Source organism: Mus caroli, unplaced genomic scaffold (genome assembly GCF_978045245.1).
Source record: "Mus caroli unplaced genomic scaffold, Mus_caroli_1 scaffold_16, whole genome shotgun sequence".
Taxonomy (NCBI): domain Eukaryota; kingdom Metazoa; phylum Chordata; class Mammalia; order Rodentia; family Muridae; genus Mus; species Mus caroli.
Genome location: NW_028227271.1, coordinates 75,223,317 through 75,244,576, shown reverse-complemented (window position 1 = coordinate 75,244,576; position 21,260 = coordinate 75,223,317). Strand labels below are relative to the sequence as shown.

Sequence of the window (21,260 nt, the reverse complement as noted above, 5' to 3'; positions counted from 1 at the left end):
TCTCTGAAGAAAGAAATTATAGAAGATCTCAGAAGATTGAAAGATCTCCCATGCTCATGGATTGGCAGGATCAACATTGTAAAAATGGCTATCTTGCCAAAAGCAATCTACAGATTCAATGTAATCACCATCAAAATTCCAAATCAATTCTTCAACGAATTAGAAAGTGCAATCTGCAAATTCATCTGGAATAACAAAAAACCTAGGATAGCAAAAACTCTTCTCAAGGATAAAAGAACCTCTGGTGGAATCACCATGCCGGACCTAAAGCTCTACTACAGAGCAATTGTGATAAAAACTGCATGGTACTGGTATAGTGACAGACAAATAGACCAATGGAATAGAATTGAAGACCCAGAAATGAACCCACACAGCTATGGTCACTTGATCTTCGACAAGGGAGCTAAAAACATCCAGTGGAAGAAAGACAGCATTTTCAACAAATGGTGCTGGCACAACTGGTTGTTAACATGTAGAAGAATGCGAATCGATCCATTCCTATCTCCTTGTACTAAGGTCAAGTCTAAGTGGATCAAGGAACTTCACATAAAACCAGAGACACTGAAACTTATAGAGGAGAAAGTGGGGAAGAGCCTTGAAGATATGGGCACAGGGGAAAAATTCCTGAATAGAACAGTAATGGCTTGTGCTGTAAGATCGAGAATTGACAAGTGGGACCTCATGAAACTACAAAGCTTCTGCAAGGCTAAAGACACCATCAATAAGACAAAAAAACCACCAACAGATTGGGAAAGGATCTTCACCTATCCTAAATCAGATAAGGGACTAATATCCAATATATATAAAGAACTCAAGAAGGTGGACTCCAGAAAGTCAAATAACCCCATTAAAAAATGGGGCTCAGAACTGAACAAAGAATTCTCACCTGAGGAATACCGAATGGCAGAGAAGCACCTGAAAAAATGTTCAACATCCTTAATCATCAGGGAAATGCAAATCAAAACAACCCTGAGATTCCACCTCACACCAGTCAGAATGGCTAAGATCAAAAATTCAGGTGACAGCAGATGCTGGCGAGGATGTGGAGAAAGAGGAACACTCCTCCATTGTTGGTGGGATTGCAAGCTTGTACAACCACTCTGGAAATCAGTCTGGCGGTTCCTCAGAAAATTGGACATAGTACTACCGGAGGATCCAGCAATACCTCTCCTGGGCATATATCCAGAAGATGTCCCAACCGGTAAAAAGGACACATGCTCCACTATGTTCATAGCAGCCCTATTTATAATAGCCAGAAGCTGGAAAGAACCCAGATGTCCCTCAACAGAGGAATGGATACAGAAATTATGGTACATTTACACAATGGAGTACTACTCAGCTATTAAAAAGAATGAATTTATGAAATTCCTAGCCAAATGGATGGACCTGGAGGGCATCATCTTGAGTGAAGTAACACAATCACAAAAGAACTCACACAATATGTATTCATTGATAAGTGGATATTAGCCCAAAACTTAGGATACCCAAGATATAAGATACAATTTGATAAACGCATGAAACTCAAGAAGAATGAAGACCAAAGTGTGGACACTGTGCACCTTCTTAGAATTGGGAACAAAACACCCAGGGAAGGAGTTACAGAGACATAGTTCGTAGCTGTGATGAAAGGATGGACCATTTAGAGACTGCTGTATCCAGGGATCCGTCCCATAATCAGCTTCTAAACGCTGACACCATTGCATACACTAGCAAGATTTTGCTGAAAGGACCCAAATATAGCTGTCTCTTGTGAGACGATGCTGGGGCCTAGCAAACACAGGAGTGGATGTTCACAGTCAGCTATTGGATGTATCACAGGGCTCCCAATGGAGAAGCTAGAGAAAGTACCCAAGGAGCTAAAGGGATCTGCAACCCTATTGTTGGAACAACATGATGTACTAACCAGAACCCTGGAGCTCTTGTCTCTAGCTGCATATGTATCGAAAGATGGCCTAGTCGGCCATCAATGGAAAGAGAGGCCCATTGGACTTGCAAACTTTATATGCCCCAATATAGGGGAATGCCAGGGCCAAAAGAATGGGAATGGGTGGGTAGGGAAGTGGGGGGCGCTATGGGGGACTTTTGGGGTAGTATTGGAAATGTAATTGAGGAAAATATGTAATAAAAATATTAAAAAAAAAAAGATTGTCATACAAGTAAATTACTGCAAATGCTAGCAAAGACATTTACATAGTTTGATTCACCACAGGGTAAAAAGTGCCTCCCATAAAATAGGCACATAAATAAAATATAATAGAAATTATTGCAAACAATTGCCTGCTCATAGCTACTTACCACAAATGTTTTATGTGTTTTCCTATAGAGACCATGTGGTTTAAAAGCATTTCATCTTTAACTATGTGTGCATTAAAGAGCTCCCTATGGAGAACCCCAAGATTAGCAATGTGTTTGAGCATTATAATCTTTAACATGTGGCAGTATTACCCCATGGTTACTGTGAACATGGGTATTGTTTTTCTAATTTTATGGCAGTTATAATTACCATGAGTCATCATAGTAGGATATAGAAATTCACATGGTAGAAATAAAATATTAGATTTTCACCACAAGATTACATGGAAAATTTTTTTATCACAAAATTATTCTCGAATATATCTGAAGATAGAAAACATGGCTTCTCATTCCTCTGTATTGCTCTTCTGACAGGTAGACAGGCAATCCAAACGACTTTGCTCCTATAAACTATGCAGAAAGCACTTTAAAATTCTGCTTACCTAATACTTTGGGTATGCTAGAAACACAGTGCACAGTAAGATATTGACATTGCTAGGTATTATGAAATGCAAAAGAATCATTTTTATTATACAAATAATGGATTATGGATGGGGTCTTGCACATTTGAAAAACATTCTTTTGCAAATGGATAGCACTTTTATCCACTACTCATCCTGCCAGTCCAACATATACTTCTAGCAAAAGAAGAGAGCAAAAACAAAGACAAACGAACTCCCTGCCTGCTGTCTTGCCTCCTTGCTCACAATGTGAATGGTCTTCAGCATTTTTTCAGTGATTTTTACCTGGTAAACAAATTTGGTAAATTGGAACCTTTGTTAGCTATTCTCTTTGGAAATAAATGAATTCTTTAAAATCTATTTCAAAATCTGTGTAATGCATATTATAAAGCCCATGTGAATACAATCTGATAATTTTTCTAAGCCATTCAGAAGAAGAAGCATGAGGCAGGTCACCATGGAAGTGAGGAAGAAGTCACCATGAGGAAGGGCATGAGGAGGAGTCACCAAGGGAGTTCTCCAGGAAGGCAGACAGTTATATCAGAGCAAGAAAAAAAAAAAAAAAAAAAAAAAAAGAAAGAAACTGAATGTAAGAAAGTGAGGGCATGTTTCTGGAAAACAGCTAGAAAGCAGAGTGAGGAATATGTCTGCACAGTTATTGGGCTTAAAACTTATTGAACTTAAGAAAAAAACACTGGTTATAAAATATCATAAAAGTTTAGTAAGAAGTAAGAGCTTAAAGTAATACTAAAAGAGAATATGGTCTCCAGAGAAAGGAGAAAGAAAAATAAGGTGAAGTTTCCAGAGAAAGAATAAAGGAAAGATCTCAAGAGAAGAGAGAAAATGAGAGATTAAAAAATATATATTTTCCATATAAAAGAAATGAACACCATAGAAAAAGACATGTGTACCCATACAGTTTTGATTTGAGTGTTAGCATGGAAATAATCTTATGTTCAGTAATAATTACAATTTTGGATATCCTTTTGTAGAAAGATCAGAATAAAGCAGACTTAGATAAGGGAAGGATTAAAAGATAGAATGCTATGTTACAAGCCTTAGAATCTGACCATAGAGATCTGTGGATCCTTTAAATCAATAATAATCTGCAGAAGAATCCAATCAGGAACCTACAGTGACAGCAAAAAAAGGTAGTTACTGATAAGACCTCTATCCACCAGTAAAATGAGCCAAGTCTAGACAGATTAGACTACATTAAAGGCAGGCTTACTGGGAAGTTGCTCTTTGGCAAGTTCACTGGCTCCAAGAATTGACACCAGGGGAGTCATGAGTGTGTGGAGGGCAGAGAGGGAAAGTAGAGAGAAATGGTGTGCATGCAGAGAGAGAGAAAAAAAAGATGAAGAGATGAATAGGAAGGAGGAAGAGAAGGAGGAGGAGAAGAGAAGAAGGAGGAGGAGAAGAGAAGAAAAGGAGAAAAGGAGAAGGAGAAGGAGAAGGAGAAGGAGAAGGAGAAGGAGCAGGAGAAGAAGAAGAAGAAGAAGAAGAAGAAGAAGAAGAAGAAGAAGAAGAAGAAGAAGAAGAAGAAGAAGAAGAAGAAGAAGAAGAAGAAGAAGAAGAAGAAGAAGAAGAAGAAGAAGAAGAAGAAGAAGAAGAAGAAGAAGAAGAAGAAGAAGAAGAAGAAGAAGAAGAAGAAGAAGAAGAAGAAGAAGAAGAAGAAGAAGAAGAAGAAGAAGAAGAAGAAGAAGAAGAAGAAGAAGAAGAAGAAGAAGAAGAAGAAGAAGAAGAAGAAGAAGAAGAAGAAGAAGAAGAAGGCAACAAAATGTCCAGATTATATAGGGAACAGCCCCTAAGGGAAGCATAGTCCTGCCCCCTGGCCTGGAGTGTTCAGCATTTGAAGCAGGGTATGGCAAGTAGGGACTGAGACATACTGAGAGAACCTTGAAGCAAGGTCTGCTTAGTCATGTAAAATATGTTCCTCAATCCCTTGTTCCAATCCCAAACCAAATAGTTACAGATGATAAAAATCCACAAAGGCTTGAAGAATTAGAATGGCAGTCCATAGATATTCAGTATTCTAAATTAAGAGTCTAAGTTCAACATTGTACTCAAAGTTCCAGCTAGAGCAATTAGACAACAGAAGGAGGTCAAAGGGATATAACTTGGAAAGGAAGAATCAAGGTATCACAAGGTATCAAGCAAACACAAAAACATCTAGAGAACTCCTACATCTGAAAAACAACTTCAGCAAAGTGGCAGGTTATAAAATTAACTCAAACAAGTCAGTAGCCTTTTTCTACAAAAGGATAAACAGATTGAGAAAGAAAATAGAGAAATGTCACCCTCCACAATAGTCACAAATGTAAAATATCTTGGTGTGACTCTAACCAAGCAATGACAAGAACTTCAAGTCTCTGAAGAAAGAAACTGAAGACCTCAGAATATGGGAAGATCTCACATGTTCATATTAACATAGTAAAAATGACCATTTTAACAAATTTAATCTACAGATTCAATGCAATCCCCACCAAAATGCCAACTCAATTCTCTCAGAGATAGCAAGAGCAATTCTCAACTTCATATGGAATAACAAAATCCCAGGATAGTAAAAATAGTTCTTAACGAAAAAGAAAGTCTGGGGAATCACCATTCCTGACCTCAAGCTGTTGTAAAGAGCAACAGTGATTAAAAACCTCATAGTATCGGTACAGGGACAGATTTATCACTGGAATAGAATTGAAGACCCAGAAATAAATCCATATTCCTATGACCTCTTGATCTGTGACAAAGAATCTAAAACCATACAGTGGAGAAGAGAAAGTATCTTCAACAAAGGATTCTGTTCTAGCTGCAGGTCTGCATGTAGAAGAATGCAAATTTATCTATATTTATCTCCTTATACAAAGCTCCAGTCCAAGTGGATCAAGCAGCTACACACAAAACCAGATACACAGAATCTAATAGAAGAGAAAGTGGGAAAGAGCCTTTAACTCATTGGCATAGGGGAATATTTCCTGAACAGAACACCAATAGCTGCAATTCTAAGATCAAGAATGGCAAATAGGACTTCATGAAATTTCCAAAGCTTCTGTAAGGCAAAGAACACTGTCGATAATACAAAGAGGCAACCTATGGATTGAGAAAAGATCTTTACAAATCCTACATCTGATAGAAGGCTAACATCCAAAATATATAAAGAACTCAAGAAGTTAGACTCCAGAAAACCAAGTTACTCAATTAAAAAACAGGGTACAAAGCTAAGATAAGATTTCTCAACTGAGGAATCTCCAATGGCTAAAAAGCACCTAAAGCAATATTGAACACCTTTAGTCATCAGGGAAATGCAAATCAAAATGGCACTGAGATTCCACCTTACACCAATCAGAATGACTCAGATCAAAAACTCAGGCAATAACAGATACTGGTGAGGATGTGGAGAAAGAGGAACACTCCTCCATTGTTGGTGGGATTGCAAGCTGGTACAACCATGCTGGAAATCAATCTGGTCGTTCCTCAGAAAATTGGAAATAATTCTACCTGAAAACCCAGCTATACCACTTGTGGGCATACACCCAAAAGATGTCCCACCATATCACAAGGACAAGTAATCCACTATATTCATAGCAGCCTTCTTTGTAATAACTAGAAGCTGGAAACAACCCAGATTCCCTTCACCCGAAGAATGGATACAGAAAATGTGTTAGACAATGCAATACTACTCAGCTATTAAAAATGTGGACATCATGAATTTTGCATGCAAATGGGTGGAACTAGAAAATATCTTCCTGAGTGAGGTAACTCAGACCCAAAATGACATACATGGTATGATCTCACCGATAATTGGATATTAGCCAAAAAGTTCAGAATACCCATGATACAACTTACAGACCGTATTAAGCTTAACAAGAAGGAGGGCCCAAGTATGGATGCTTCAATCCCACTTATAAGGGGAACAAAACAATCACTGGAGGCAGAGGGAGGGAGGAATCTGGGTGGGAGCAGGGGAAAGTGGAGCAGGATCTGCTGTGGGGGTAGACAGCAGTGAAGGCCAGAGGGCCAGGACAATGAATAGAAATATGATACTGTGCATAGTGGAGGGCAGGGGGAACCACTAAAATGTCCCAGAAACTAGAGGAGTGAGTTGGGACTGGGAGGAGGGAGCACCCTCTTTGGGGCAAAGAGGAGGGGGATAGGGTAGGGATCTCATGGACAGGGGATTGAGAAGGGAGGTAACATTGGAAATTAATGTAAAAAAAAAAAAAGGAATCTAAGTTCTGCTTAAAGATGCTACCAAGAGCAATGTCACACAATAGCTTTACATGTTTCATTTTCTAGAGTTTGGAGAATTATGAAACATATGTATGTGAATACATCAAACAGTTGATACATGTTCAGAATCCCAAGGGGCTTTTGCTCTAAATTCTGAAAAGGCTGATTCTTAGATTGAGCATTAATTAGCGGTGATAGCTCTCTTGAAATGCCTTTACAGATTGAAGCTGATTGATGCTTGTATATGTGTATTCATTACATTATAACAAATGTTAGATATTATGGCATAGAAAATGTTACTAATATATCTTACAATCATACATGTCAAGCAATTATGAAGAAAACTAACAGGACTTTAAAAAAAATGATAAAGAACTGAATGGGAATGTGGAAGCTCCCAGTGACAGTTTAGATGGTGTTTTGCTGATTTTAAATTTTTTTAAATGCCTGTGAGACAGCACAGCTGCCAAAAAGGACTGGATTTTAGAAAGGCCTGCTAAATTAAATCAGGATAAATATGTGATAAGTGTGATAACCTCAGAATAGAAGAGAGGAAATGTGTTGTATTAGGGAAGATAATTTATTTTTATTTCAACTAGAGAAGAAAAGCTATGTATTCCTTCAAAAGAAATAAATAATTATACTTGACAAGGGGTGAATTTTTGAAAATCCTGGCTTCGGACATGAACAATAAAATGAGAAAGAACAACAAAATGGGTAATACAAATGCTGATTGCTCTACATGAGAATGGTTCTGAGACAGCTAGAGATATGTAGGTCTATATGTATCCAATAAATTTTGTTGGCTACAGTGTCCATTACATTCTACCCTTTCACATGGCATTAATGGAAATTCATATTATAGTTCAGTTATACACTCTAAACGGACAAAAAATTTGATGTCTTTCACATGCTCAAACAAACAGCAGAGAACCATTGCTGATTTGTTATTAATTACTTGTCTAGTTAATTACAGAAAGATGTTTTCAAAGTTGGACAGATAATAAGTAGCTAAAAACAAGCATGTACCCTAATTAGATACACTTAGATGATCTCCCGAAACCTCAGAGAGCCACAGAACATGGCATTTAAGGATATTTAGCTATTAAAAGACTTTTGATTTTTTTTTTCTTTTCAGTGAGCCATCTCAATTCCTGGCATTCTGCTTCAAGGAAGATGATGAGCATTGAAGATCCTCCATATAGAGTTTGTGGCAAGCTAAATATTGGGCAAAAAGCTGCGCTTGTTTCAACTCTAGAAAAAAATACTGTTCAAACTGGACAAACAGGACACAGGGAAGTCAACTGTCAAACTTTTCAAGGACAAGGTAGGCAATTCTTTCATAGATCTTGCATTACAAAAAACAGTCTATCATATTCTGAGCAAGAAGGCTGAACATGGATGCTTCAACTTTATAGAGAAATCTTGGATGACTGTCTGGGCAGCTCTCTGTCATTGCTATTGTTTTGGAAGCTGCGTGTTCTACACTTCCTGCACACTCAGGAAATAGTATTTCCTTTTCTTGTCTCTAATGATGTTGAAGATTAGTTAGCTAGAGTTTCTTAACTATGCTTAAAATTTTTAGGATTTAAGGACATCTTTTAAAGAGATTATTTTTAGATCTAAGTATTTTTTTCTTTCTCGGTTGATAAATGAAAGTCTTGACAGAAAATGATTTATGTACAGAACTCTGAACTCAACAAGATGGGGCACATAGTAGAATACTTTTTCCAAAGTTGCCAAATAAAAATAGGCTGGGCATGATGATTGTAATCTTTAACTGATAGTTATCATAATTGTTTTATTTGTTCTTATTGTAGATAGTTTATTAATATAAGAGAAAGGCCTTTTCTTGGACTAAAATGGAAAGATGGGGTTTAGTCTTGTGTACTGTATATAAAGATGGTGATTGTACTGGCTCGTTTTGTGTGTCAACTTGACACAAGCTGGAATTACCACAGAGAAAGGAGCTTCCCTTGAGGAAATGCCTCCATGAGATCCAGCTGTAAGGCATTTTCTCAATTAGTGATCAAGGAGAGAGGGCCCATTGTGCGTGGTGCCATCCCTGCTCTGGTAGTTCAGGGTTCCATATGAAAGCAAGCTGAGCAAGCCAGTAAGCAGCACCCCTCCATGGTCTCTACATCAGCTCTTGCCTCCAAGTTCCTGCCCTGTGTAAGTTCCTGTCCTGACTTCCTTTGGTGATGATCAGCAAAGGGGAAATGTAAGCTGAATAAATCCTTTCCTCCTCTACTTGCTTCTTGGTCATGATGTTCTGTGCAGGAATAAAACTCTGACTAAGACAATGATTTCTGTGCCATAAGATACAGTCTAGGCATGGGCATTGTAATGAATACTGAAGAAACTCCTGTATCAATGTGGAGTAAGAACTGCTCCCCAATTATCTGATCTATTAATAAAAAGCTGAAGAGCCAATGACTGGGCAGAAGAGATTTATTGATTCATTCAACATGTTTTAAGAATAACAACTGAGCAAATATCCCTAAGCTTCTCTGTTACCTGGTTACTTCCTAGTTACTTGTATTTAAGCTTTCCTTGGCTTACTTTGGTGTAGCTGTCTGTCCTGGAGAATTCCATTACTCCTCATTATGCTCAACCTCATGGCAAGCTGCTTCTGCTTCTTTTTCCGTTTCCATTTCCATTTCCGTTTCTGTTTCCGATTCTGCTTCCCCTTCCCCTTCCCCCTCCCCCTCCCCTTCCCCCTCTCCCTCTCCCTCTCCCTCTTCCCTTTCCCCTTTTCCCCTCCCCCTCCCCTCTCCTCCCCTCCCCTCTCCTCCTCTCCCCCTCCCCTCCCCGCTCCCTCTTATGTTGTTCTTCTGGTAGTATTTGGGTCTTGAAACCTTATTATTTTCTATGAACAATGAATCTTCAAAGTAGTTCATAGAAACACAGTCAAATCCTTTCTTAGAGATAAGACTTCACTGGTGTGCTCTGAGAGGGAGAGGGAGGGTGAGGAGAGGGAGAGGGAGAGGGAGAGGGAGAGGGAGAGGGAGAGGGAGGAGAGGGAGAGGGAGAGGGAGAGGGAGAGGGAGAGGGAGAGGGAGAGGGAGAGGGAGAGGGAGAGGGAGAGGGAGAGGGAGAGGGAGAGGGAGAGGGAGAGGGAGAGGGAGAGGGAGAGGGAGAGGGAGAGGGAGAGGGAGAGGGAGAGGGAGAGGGAGAGGGAGAGGGAGAGGGAGAGGGAGAGGGAGAGGGAGAGGGAGAGGGAGAGGGAGAGGGAGAGGGAGAGGGAGAGGGAGAGGGAGAGGGAGAGGGAGAGGGAGAGGGAGAGGGAGAGGGAGAGGGAGAGGGAGAGGGAGAGGGAGAGGGAGAGGGAGAGGGAGAGGGAGAGGGAGAGGGAGAGGGAGAGGGAGAGGGAGAGGGAGAGGGAGAGGGAGAGGGAGAGGGAGAGGGAGAGGGAGAGGGAGAGGGAGAGGGAGAGGGAGAGGGAGAGGGAGAGGGAGAGGGAGAGGGAGAGGGAGAGGGAGAGGGAGAGGGAGAGGGAGAGGGAGAGGGAGAGGGAGAGGGAGGGAGAGGGGAGAGGGAGAGGGAGAGGGAGAGGGAGAGGGGAGAGGGAGAGGGAGAGGGGGAGAGAGGGAGAGGGAGAGAGGGAGAGGGAGAGGGAGAGGGAGAGGGAGAGGGAGAGGGAGAGGGAGAGGGAGAGGGAGAGGGAGAGGGAGAGGGAGAGGGAGAGGGAGAGGGAGGAGAATTTCTAACTGTACTATCTCAGTTCAAATGCTCTAAAACACTACTTTTCAGTATTTAAGTATGGGCTCCATCACATTCTCTTTGAACCTTTTATTGCTCTTAAAGACAGAATAATATATTGTCAATCTAAATTTCCTGGTTATAATCCATGAATGACAAATTACCATGTAATATCGACAGGGCACATACTACATTAATTTCTATTTTGTCATTGTTAAGATAGAGATATAAAAGGCATCTGATATTTTGACTCGAAAACCGTTAAGTGATTTGAATTTCATAATAGAATCTGCACATTGCTGCCACTGACATGTGCCCAAAAACAATTTCCTAAATTGGCTATGATGTTCTCATATGTAAATGAAAGTAATGAGTCATACATTATAAATGTAAGGATAATTAAATTCCTGTGATAGAACTAATAATTTCAACAAATCCTTAAATTTTTTGTAAAACCAAGAAACCAGCCTTGCGCTGATCTTTATTTATTTTGATCTCTTTTATCTAAAAAGTAACGAATCCATGAAAATAATACTGCAGTTAAGTACATATAATTGAGAAGCAGTATACATAATTAAATGAATATATCTATTTGCCCAGAACAAAATCCCAAGATAGGTTAATTTTTTACCATGTATGTCATTTTTGTAAGGCAAAACTAACAAATGAAATGAATAATTGGAATTAGGAAGTTTATATAATAATGTTTGATGACTTCATATAGAAGAAATATATATAATAACACAATTTATGATTTTTATTAATTAATCATTTTATTTGTTTGCATTTTAAAATATATCCCCCTTCCTGGGTACCCCTACACTAATTCACATCCCATCTCCCCTCACTAATATCCCCTTTGCCTCTTTGCTTCTCCACCCATTCATCCACTCTCGCCTTATGCCTCCAGTTTCCCCCTTATTTTTATCAGGAAAATGAACATTCAGAAATTATATTAATTGTCTGTATTAAATGCTTCATTTCCAGCTCACATTTTTATTTTATTATCAAATTTCTCTACTGCAGTACATTTTCATGTACTATATTCCAACATCAAAATTGTGCTCAAAATTTAAGTCAGACAATAATTACCTCGGTGAACTGAAATAGGGCCACCGCGAGCAGCAATAGATTATGTAAATCATACCTGTTTTAGCATGACAGTGATTTAAAAACCCTGTCAACAGATATACAATAAATGCCTATTCTACATAGTGCTCTAATCCCCATACAAGAAAGAATGGAGTTGAAGATTGTGAAATGGCCAATAGGATACACACAAATCCTAATACTTTGGCTCAGTTATGGACAAAAGTAGAGGCTGACACATAATACTGTTGATCTGGTCCCAGGGACTGGATTGCTTCCTGTACACTCAATTTTCCTCTCAAGTACAAAGATACCCCATTAGTGAACCTTGTTAAATGACTCAAGGAAAACCTGTGCTTATAACCTCTCATGTTATGTAGCCTTATTTTCCTCTACTTTCATTTGAGACAAATGTCATCAGCATGTGTCTGTAATTTACTCATAACTTCAAAGCTACATTTACACAGATCGCTAATGACTACTCAAATACCCATCATCAGTTCTGTCCTCTCAATTTTACTTCACACATTTTTATTTTGAATTTTTCACAGTTTTTCCAATGCAATCATTTCCATACTCCTCCATTTGGCTTGTGAGTGCACAAAGAACCTTTCCTAGTTACCCAGAGATAAATATTTATTAAGCAATCTTCAATAGCATAATAGTCACTTACTCAATGCAAGCAGTAAGTTTTCTGATATTAAGTGAATGAGCACCATATTATATTCTAAGATAATTTAGAGTTACTGGTAAATTTTTTTTAAATAAAATAGATCAGTTAATTATAGGTTGTGATATACATATTGAAAAAAATAATAAATGTGTTTTACAAAAATCTGTTTATAAGGAGTAAGTAATAGTATTTAAATTTATTTATGACCCTGATTAATATAGCAAATAATAATATTTGGTTTATATTTATAAGTGAAAGAGCAAAATTAATTCAAATGAATATGTTAAAGTAGTCAAACTGTAAGAGTGTGTCAGTAATAATTCATATAAAATAAACCGGCTAAAGTTTAGCAACAAAATTAGCACATTTGTGAGCAAATGTATTTAACCAAAGGAATTATCTCTCAGTATGTAATTAATTACACCCCTAAGTACTCAAGGGCCATATGCAGGAGTTTTTCAACTCTGTTGGGAATAAATTTGACTGCAGTAGTATTGCCCAGTTCTGAGAGTCTACTGTACCATAACATGCAATATCTTATGCATGAAACAATGTTCCAGTGTGTTTGACATGGTGTTTATCAACAGAGGTCAGCTAAAGCTCTGACTCTAGTCAGTGTTCCACAATGTTACATCTTCACCTGGCTCTGCTGATTCCACATTCCTTTGTCTTTGTAAGCAACTGTGTGTGTGTGAGCGCGCAGTGTGTGCCTGTGTTAGCTAGTGCCTAGACCCAGCTTTGAGTATAGTTTCCTTTGTTGTCTTTTTATCTTGGCACTAAAATTTCCCCAAAATGAACATATAGGGATCACATGACAAAGTGACGAAGCAATCTGAACATGGAAAACCTGAGTCAGTGATGAAAATGTGGTGTGTAAATTTATTACAACTGTTTACTCATTGTGTACGTATGTGGGTGTGGGTGTGTAAGATGCTATTCATGTGGATGTCACCAGACAACTTAATGTAACTACTAATACTCTTCTGTCATTCTGTGGGTCCTAAAGATTGAACTTAACTTATTAGACTAAGCGGCAAGGACCATTATCAGCTGAGCCATCTCACCAACCACACATAATTCATCTTTAAAAATCAATTTCTTTGCTAATATTGGAAGCCACTTCTTTTGAATTTCCACACAGATGGGAGATCATTCAGGAGCTCTTGAGGAATCTTCAGGGTTTTCAGGGCCAAGCTGGGATTGCTGGGATACCAGTTCTCTGTACTGAACAAATACTCAATTTTTAGTCTTTCTGTTTAATCAACTTCCCAATAGGCAAGTTGCAACTAATTAAAACGAAACAAAATAAAGTATTATAATAACACCAAAGTATATAACCATACATTTGTATATTACAAAATAAAAAGTATTTAATAAAGCATAATAATTTCAAATTTAATTAGACACTCATCCTTCCTGAGTTTAACACTTCCTTAGGTGTGGCCTACATATTGTGAATCCCCCAAAAGGAGTAGTAAATGAAGGGTTAGAATATAGATGTGTGTGAGTATATTTCAGTGTGTTTGTGTTTTTTGTTTGTGGTAATTACAGAACATAGTGCATAACTCCCAAATGCTACCTAAAGTGATGAGATGGAAGACAGCCTTACCAGAGGTAGAACATGTTGATGTTATGTGACTGACAGGTATTGATGATGACACTGCTTTGTTTTCATACCCCCAGGATTCTCAACATTAGTCTACTCATGATGAACACAGGTTGCAATGTGATGTGGAAACATTGTACTACATGTCAAAGCATTGTTTCCACAAATTAATGGAGAGAAAGGGCTTGTGATGAAATCATTCTTGGAATGAAATTAAAGTAGGATAAATAAAGGCGCTGTTAAGTACTATCTGTGGCCAAGCAGTGGTGGTGCACACCTTTAATCCCAGCAGTTGGGAGGCAGAGGCAGGTGGATTTCTGAGTTCAGGGCCAGCCTGATCTACACAGTGAATTCCAGGACAGCCAGGGCTACACAGAGAAACCCTGTCTCAAAAAACAAAACAAAACAAAACAAAACAAAACAAAACAAAACAAAACAAAACAAAACAAAACAGTACTATCTGTGGCATAATTAAGTGTGTGCTATATCAATGAGAAGATATAGATGTCTCCATAACCTTTCATGAAATTTCAAAGGACGGAAGTGTCTTCAGAGGAAGATGGAGAGCTTTACAGATGTTACTTACTGCATGACTTTTACTCAAGCATTGTCTTCTTCTTCCTTCCTTCCTCTTCCTCTTCCTCTTCTTCTTCCTCTTCCTCTTCCTCTTCCTCTTCCTCTCCCTCTCCTTCTCATTTCTTCTCCTCCTTGTCCTCCTCTTCTCCTCTTCCTCCTCCTCCATTCTCCTCCAACTCCTCCTTCTTTTTCTTCTTCTCCACCTACTCATCCTCCTATTCTCCATCTCCATTGTCCTCCTCCTCCTCCTCCTTCTTCTTCTTCTCCTCCTCCATTGTCCTCCTCCTCCTCCATTCTCCTCCTCCTCCTCCTCCTCCTCCTCCTCCTCCTCCTCCTCCTCCTTCTTCTTCTTCTTCTTCTTCTTCTTCTTCTTCTTCTTCTTCTTCTTCTTCTTCTTCTTCTTCTTCAACACAGAACCACTTATGATAAGTTTCTAAACAAAGAGTCACAGTGTCATGTCATTACTTTTAGAGACCTCAATACCCCCTGTGCATCCATGATTGGATATCCACAAGTCAGGATGTGTATTAAATTATTTATGTGTGATCAACAAATAGTGATTTTTTTTTCTCAAAGGAAACTAACAAATAGAACATGTTTGTAAAAATGTCCTCTTCACTGTAATTTTAGTATTTTCTTTTTTTGAGAGAGAGCATGTGTGAAGACAGACATGAGGGTGGGCCTCATTCACAGCCCCACTTTTTGTATAAGAAAGGTAATTGAGAAAATCAGTAGCAAGATAAATATAGCTTCTTAATATTTTATCTTAAGATATTATTTCTATGCAACAATGCCATTTATTTATACTTTTAAAGTTGTTTTTACAATAGATTAAATTAGAACACTTTATGCAGATTTATAAATATCTTAATATATTACACAGATTCTTAAACGTCATTATTTTTTTTCAGTTCTACTCTCAATACCTACACTACTAAACTGACATATGCATCCCCCCAAAGAAACACATTTTAAAAAGTCTGCTATATCTACACAATAGATTTTTCCTCCATAATAAGTAATAAACTTGGGCTGGAGAGATGGCTCAGTGGTTAAGAGCACTGACTGCTCTTCCGAAGGTCCTGAGTTCGAATCCCAGCAATCACGTTGTCACAACCATTTTAATGAGATCTGCATATAATAATAAATAAACCTTTTTTAAAAAGTAATAAACTTATGCCTTTTGCAGGAAAAGTCATGCAACAGGTCTTAGTGAGTTTAGCCAGGCTCAAAAAGACAAATATCAGTTTTATCCCATTTTCTTTTGTTCTAAGATTATATATAATCACATAAGTTCATGTATATAGACACATATACAATGCAAATAGTTCTCAAATTGTCTTCAGAACAAAGAGATCAGTAAGGAAGACGAGGGTAAGGGATGAGTGAGCCACTTGATTCTTAAATGAGTAGCAGGTCCTCTCAATGTAGAACTAAATTTCCATTATGATGTGTGCTAGAATGTTAATTTATTAGGAGACTGGGGAGGTGGCTCAGTGGCTAAGAGCACTGGCTGCTCTTGCAGAGGACAATTATTTTCTCAGACCCAAAACGGGCAACTCACAAATACCTAATTTGAGTTTTGAGGGAAATTGTTGGTCATCCTGACAAGAAAGCACACACAAGTACCTTTAAATAAGTTTTAAATAAAAAAGAATGATGACATGAGTTAAAACATTGACCAAAGTTTTCTAGTTTTTTTTTTTTCTTTTCTATTATAAGAGCATGACTATACAGGTCCTTCAGGATTTATTTGCTCATACCTGATACATATACATACATAACAAAAATATTTATCTCCAATAAAAGTCAAGGTATCAAATAAAAATGTAAAGTTTGTTCTTAAATTCAAATGTTATCAGATGAATTAATATACTTATAAAAGACTTTTAAAAAATAGTTGAATCATCCTTACTGCAATTCAAGTGGCTAAAAAGGAAAACCAAAGAAGTACAAGGTCACACAAAATGAAGGAGAGGATATATATTTTTGATACAATATATATTTTGCAATCCGTGTTCACTGTAAACAGCTAAAGATATAGCATTAATATATGAACTGGATGTAATTTAGATTCCTGAGCTATATTTAAATATCATTAACTTCCATGTTCAATAATTATACATACTTTTTGCTATGAAAGATAGTTCCCCCGCTAACAAATACAGAAGTGATGCTCACAGCCATCCATTGGATGGAGCACAGGGTCCCCAACGAAGGAGCTAGAGAAAGTACCCAAGGAGCTGAAGGGGTTTGCATCCCCATAGGAGGAACAACAATATGAACTAACCAGTACCCCCAGAGCTCCCTGGGATTAAACCACCAACCAAAGAAAACACATGGTGGGACTCATGGCTCTGGCTGCATATGTAGCAGACAATTGCCTAGTCAGTCATCATTGGGAGAAGAGGCCCTTGGTCCTGTGAAGGTTCTATGCCCCAGTTTAGGGGAATGCCAGGGTAAAGAAGCAGGAGTAAGTTAGTTGGTAAACAAGGTGAGGGGGGGTTGGAAGGGGAAACCGGGAAAGGGGATAACATTTGAAATGTAAATAAAGAAAACATCTTTAAAAAAAAAAAAGATGGCTTCTCCCAAAAACTTAATTGAAAATATGTTACTCAAATAGGAACAGAAAACAGGATGTAGTTACTTTTCACAGTCTAAGCCATACATAAATATCTGTCATAAATCAAGTTTTAATTCAGTATAATATTTTGAAGTGATAAAAACAATAACTTAACCAGCTCAAAGGAAGGTCCCAAGGACTTACACTATTTCTGAGGCTATGGAGCTCTCACAAAAAGGGACCTATCATGAGTGCCCTCGGAAAGACCCAACAAGTAGCTGAAAGAGTCAGATGCAGTTATTTGCAGCCAACCAATGGACAGAAGAAGCTGACCCCTGTTGTTGAATTAAGGAAGGCTGAAAGAAGCTGAGAAGAAGGTTGATCCTGTAGGAGGACCATCAGCCTCAATTAATCTGGACTTGCAAGATCTCTCAGACACTAGACTACCAACAGACAGCACACACCAGCTTATATGAGGCCCCCAACACAAGACAGTAGAGGACTTCCAGGTGTGTGTTCAATCAGAGCTGATGCACCTAACCCTCAAGAAACTGGAGGCCCCAGAGAGTTTAGAGGTGGAGTGAGGGATGGGACAAACACCTGGAGACAGGGGTTTGGGTAGAAGGTATTGGATGGGGAACAATCAGAGGGTAGATGGGGTGGGGGATAATGTATGGAGTGTAAAAAAATTAATTAAAAAGAAACGAAAAAAAAAAAAACCAATAATTTGATGATGAAAAAATAGGAAACATCAAAATGGGAATTGTTTTTTTTTTTTAATATGACTTGATTGTATATCAGACCAAAATAGGACAATAGCACTGATTATCATAGTTCTGAGTGAAAACTATGCTCTCCATTTGAATATAACTGTAAAATATCAAGTTGGCAATAGGATGATTCTGTGAACTCCTGCAGTAGTGAATGATTTCATAATAATTTGAATTTTCAAATACTGATACCATAATGTTGGTTATTTTGGGTTTTTTTTGTTTGTTTGTTTCGATTTTTTTTTTTTTTAGATTTTATGCTTTTTGATCAGCCTAAAGTATGGGATGGATGATTACAGTAATCATCGGTGAGCCATAATAGTAGCTTCTCTTAAATACATAGAAGAGGAAAGAAGACACAACCTCTAAGAATTTAGTTGTCACAGATAAGCCTAGAGAATATTCCCCATAGCAATTTTCCATGACCAATGACAGAGATCTGGTGAGTAACATTTCCCTCAACTTTCTCTGATTCATCTACTGTTCATCTCCTTGACATGATTTGAGAGATTAATTCAGACTATTACTGACCCTTCTTCTTTGGAAGTAATTGTGGGAGTTGACACCTTCCTTATCACATGACACATGCCTTAATCAGTAACACTGTCACTCATCTGGGCTCCTACAAATATGCATCCTGCTTTTTTTTCTTATTTTCATATACAATGAAAATCTTGTATTCCCTCCTTCGTATTTTTTTTCAGCCCTCATCATTTCCTAGAAGCCTTCTGACTACAAGACCATCCACTCTGTGTTCTCTTGAGCATCTCCCCATGAGCCCATCCTCACCCACAGGATGGTCATCAGCATGTGTCACCCCAGCAGGAATCTGAACGAGGAATCTGACACCATTGTGAGTTTAAGAACTGCCGGAAATCATATAACACAGGCAAAAACCTCCAAAGTATCCACATTAAAAAAAAAAAATCATACCAGAATGAAGAAATACGATTCAATTTTGATTTTTACCTTTCAGTTCTCTTTCTCATCCTACTCTGCATTAGAATAACATTTATTATTTGAAGTGAATTATACATATTTATTTTACAACAGAACATTTATACTTTGTAACATTTGGCACTACATATTACCAGATTAGGAATAGCTATGAAACTTAACTAGAACACATTTCAATGATAAATATGCTTTCTTATAATAATTATATTCTTCCTCAAAGCAAATATGGTCATAACTAATTGCATAATTTTTCATATTTTACTTTGTCTACATGACATGCTTTGTTTTTAATAAAATATGTTAAACTTGATAGCTTAATTAGAAGATACCACACATTTCACAAAATCACAATGATCTGAGTGACTCTTCTGTCACATATGGCACGACTGAGCTCACCTATGATATTTAGCCAGCTCTGATTTAAATAGAAGATAGAAGTATTATCAAAGCTGTAATGTTGACTGAGACTAATAGACACCTGGGTCCCTGACATCACATACATTCTGTTTATAGTTTTATTTTATCTATATAGTTCCTATACCAGAATGCTTAGTTATATTTCTTTCTTTTTAAATAACATTTTAAAATCCATTCTTTCATATATTATATCTCATATATAACATCTCCCCCTTCTCCCAGCAGTCCATCCCTACCTCATTAATCATTCCTTAGTTTCTCTTCAGAAAAGAATTGGGGTCCCTTGGATATCAACAAATATGACTCATCAAATGGCAGTAAGATTAAGCATATTCCTTCAAACTAAGGCTGGAAAAGGCAATCCAGTAGGAGGAAACCATTCCCCAAAGCAGGCAACAGAGAAGATACAGCCTGTGCTCCAACTGTTAGGAGTCTTAAAAGATGTCTAAGCTGCACAACTGTAACCTATTTGCACAGAACCTATGGCAGACTCCCTAGTTGAGAATTCAGTCTCATGAGACCCTGAGTCCAGGTCAGTTGATTCTATGGGTTTTATTGAGGTGTCTTTGACCCCTCTGGCTCTTGTAATCTTACATCTTCTTCAGAAGGATTCCCTAAGTTTATCTCATATTTGTCTGTGGGTCTCTGCATCTGGTTGCATGAGTGGCTTGATAAAGCCTCTAGGAAGACAACTGGACTAGGTGTTAATCTATGAGTATATCAGAATATCATTAGGAATCATTTTATTTATTTGTTTAAACAAGTGGCTCATATTAAAGAGACTAAACTGTCAAAAAGTTTCTAAATTTTCCAGTGTGCACAGACTTCATTCCCTATCTGTCAACATGAGATGTGTGTGAAACAATGTAAGGTTTGCTCTATGTTCGTTTTCCTATCTGTAACTGTGTGCCTCCTTGTTTAGATTATTGTTTGGATTGGGGCATGAGTTTGATCCTCCTTTCATTTCTAGGACGCCATCTGATGCAGACCTGGGCAGGACCAAGTAGTTAGCACAGTCTTTGTGAATGCGTACATGTGCTAGTCCTGTTGTGTTTTCAAGGCTTTATTTCTCACTTGCCCTCCATTTGCTTTCTTTCTTGCATTCTTTATGCTTCATCTTGTACAGGCTTCATGAGGAAGTTTTTGATGAAGACATCCCCTTCAGACATGAGACCACTCAATCTCTGCACAGAGTCTTATGTTCTCTACGTTTGTTCCCACGTGCTACAGGAGGAGGCAGCTCTAGTGATGACTGAGCAAGGCACTGATCTATGAGTATACCAAAATGTTAAGGGTCATTTTATTGCTATGTTCCTTTAGTATCACAGTAGTATTTGGTTTTCTGTAGGTCCCTGGTATATCACTCTCTGTTCATTTCACCTTGATATTCATATATATACATAGCCTCTTTACTTCCAAACCTTTAATGATACTCTTTTAAAATTAATGGGCATAATTCATCTTTCATGTGAATGAAAATTATTTAACTGCAGAGAATGAAAACAAAATTAAAAACCTATTATTCAAAGAGCTTATACATTTATGAAGATGATGTGAAGCCCAACTACCACTGTAAAGATAATAAATCTTTATAATTCACAAGCAGTGTGCTGCATACTTTAAGAAGTACTTTAGACAAATCTAGGTTTATGCAAATATTTTGAAAGCTTCCTGCGTAGTACGTGAAAAATTATTCTTTGTAAATTTCATCAAGGACACAAAGAGAGAGATGTTAATCATGGGTACTGAGGCTGAACACTTATAATTTTTCTTGTAATGAGCACTATGTCTTACATAAAAGGAAAGTAGATGGTGTATAAGTAGTGACCTTTGAAATCTGCAGGTAGGATGATAGAATTACATGTGGAGGAAGGGAGCAGAAAACCATGGGTTACTGAGCACAAGTTAATGCTTGAATAAAGTAAAT

At 37.9% G+C, this 21,260-nt stretch overlaps 1 long non-coding RNA gene across 1 annotated transcript in view; it reads left to right on the top strand.

The window, feature by feature from the left end:
* Window positions 1–21,260, top strand: part of LOC110310012 (uncharacterized) — a 51,334-nt gene that overhangs the window by 15,886 nt on the left and 14,188 nt on the right. The window contains exons 2-3 of the long non-coding RNA XR_015045644.1: window positions 8,119–8,307; window positions 18,664–18,812. This is a non-coding gene — a long non-coding RNA (uncharacterized LOC110310012). The remainder of the gene's footprint in view (window positions 1–8,118; window positions 8,308–18,663; window positions 18,813–21,260) is intronic.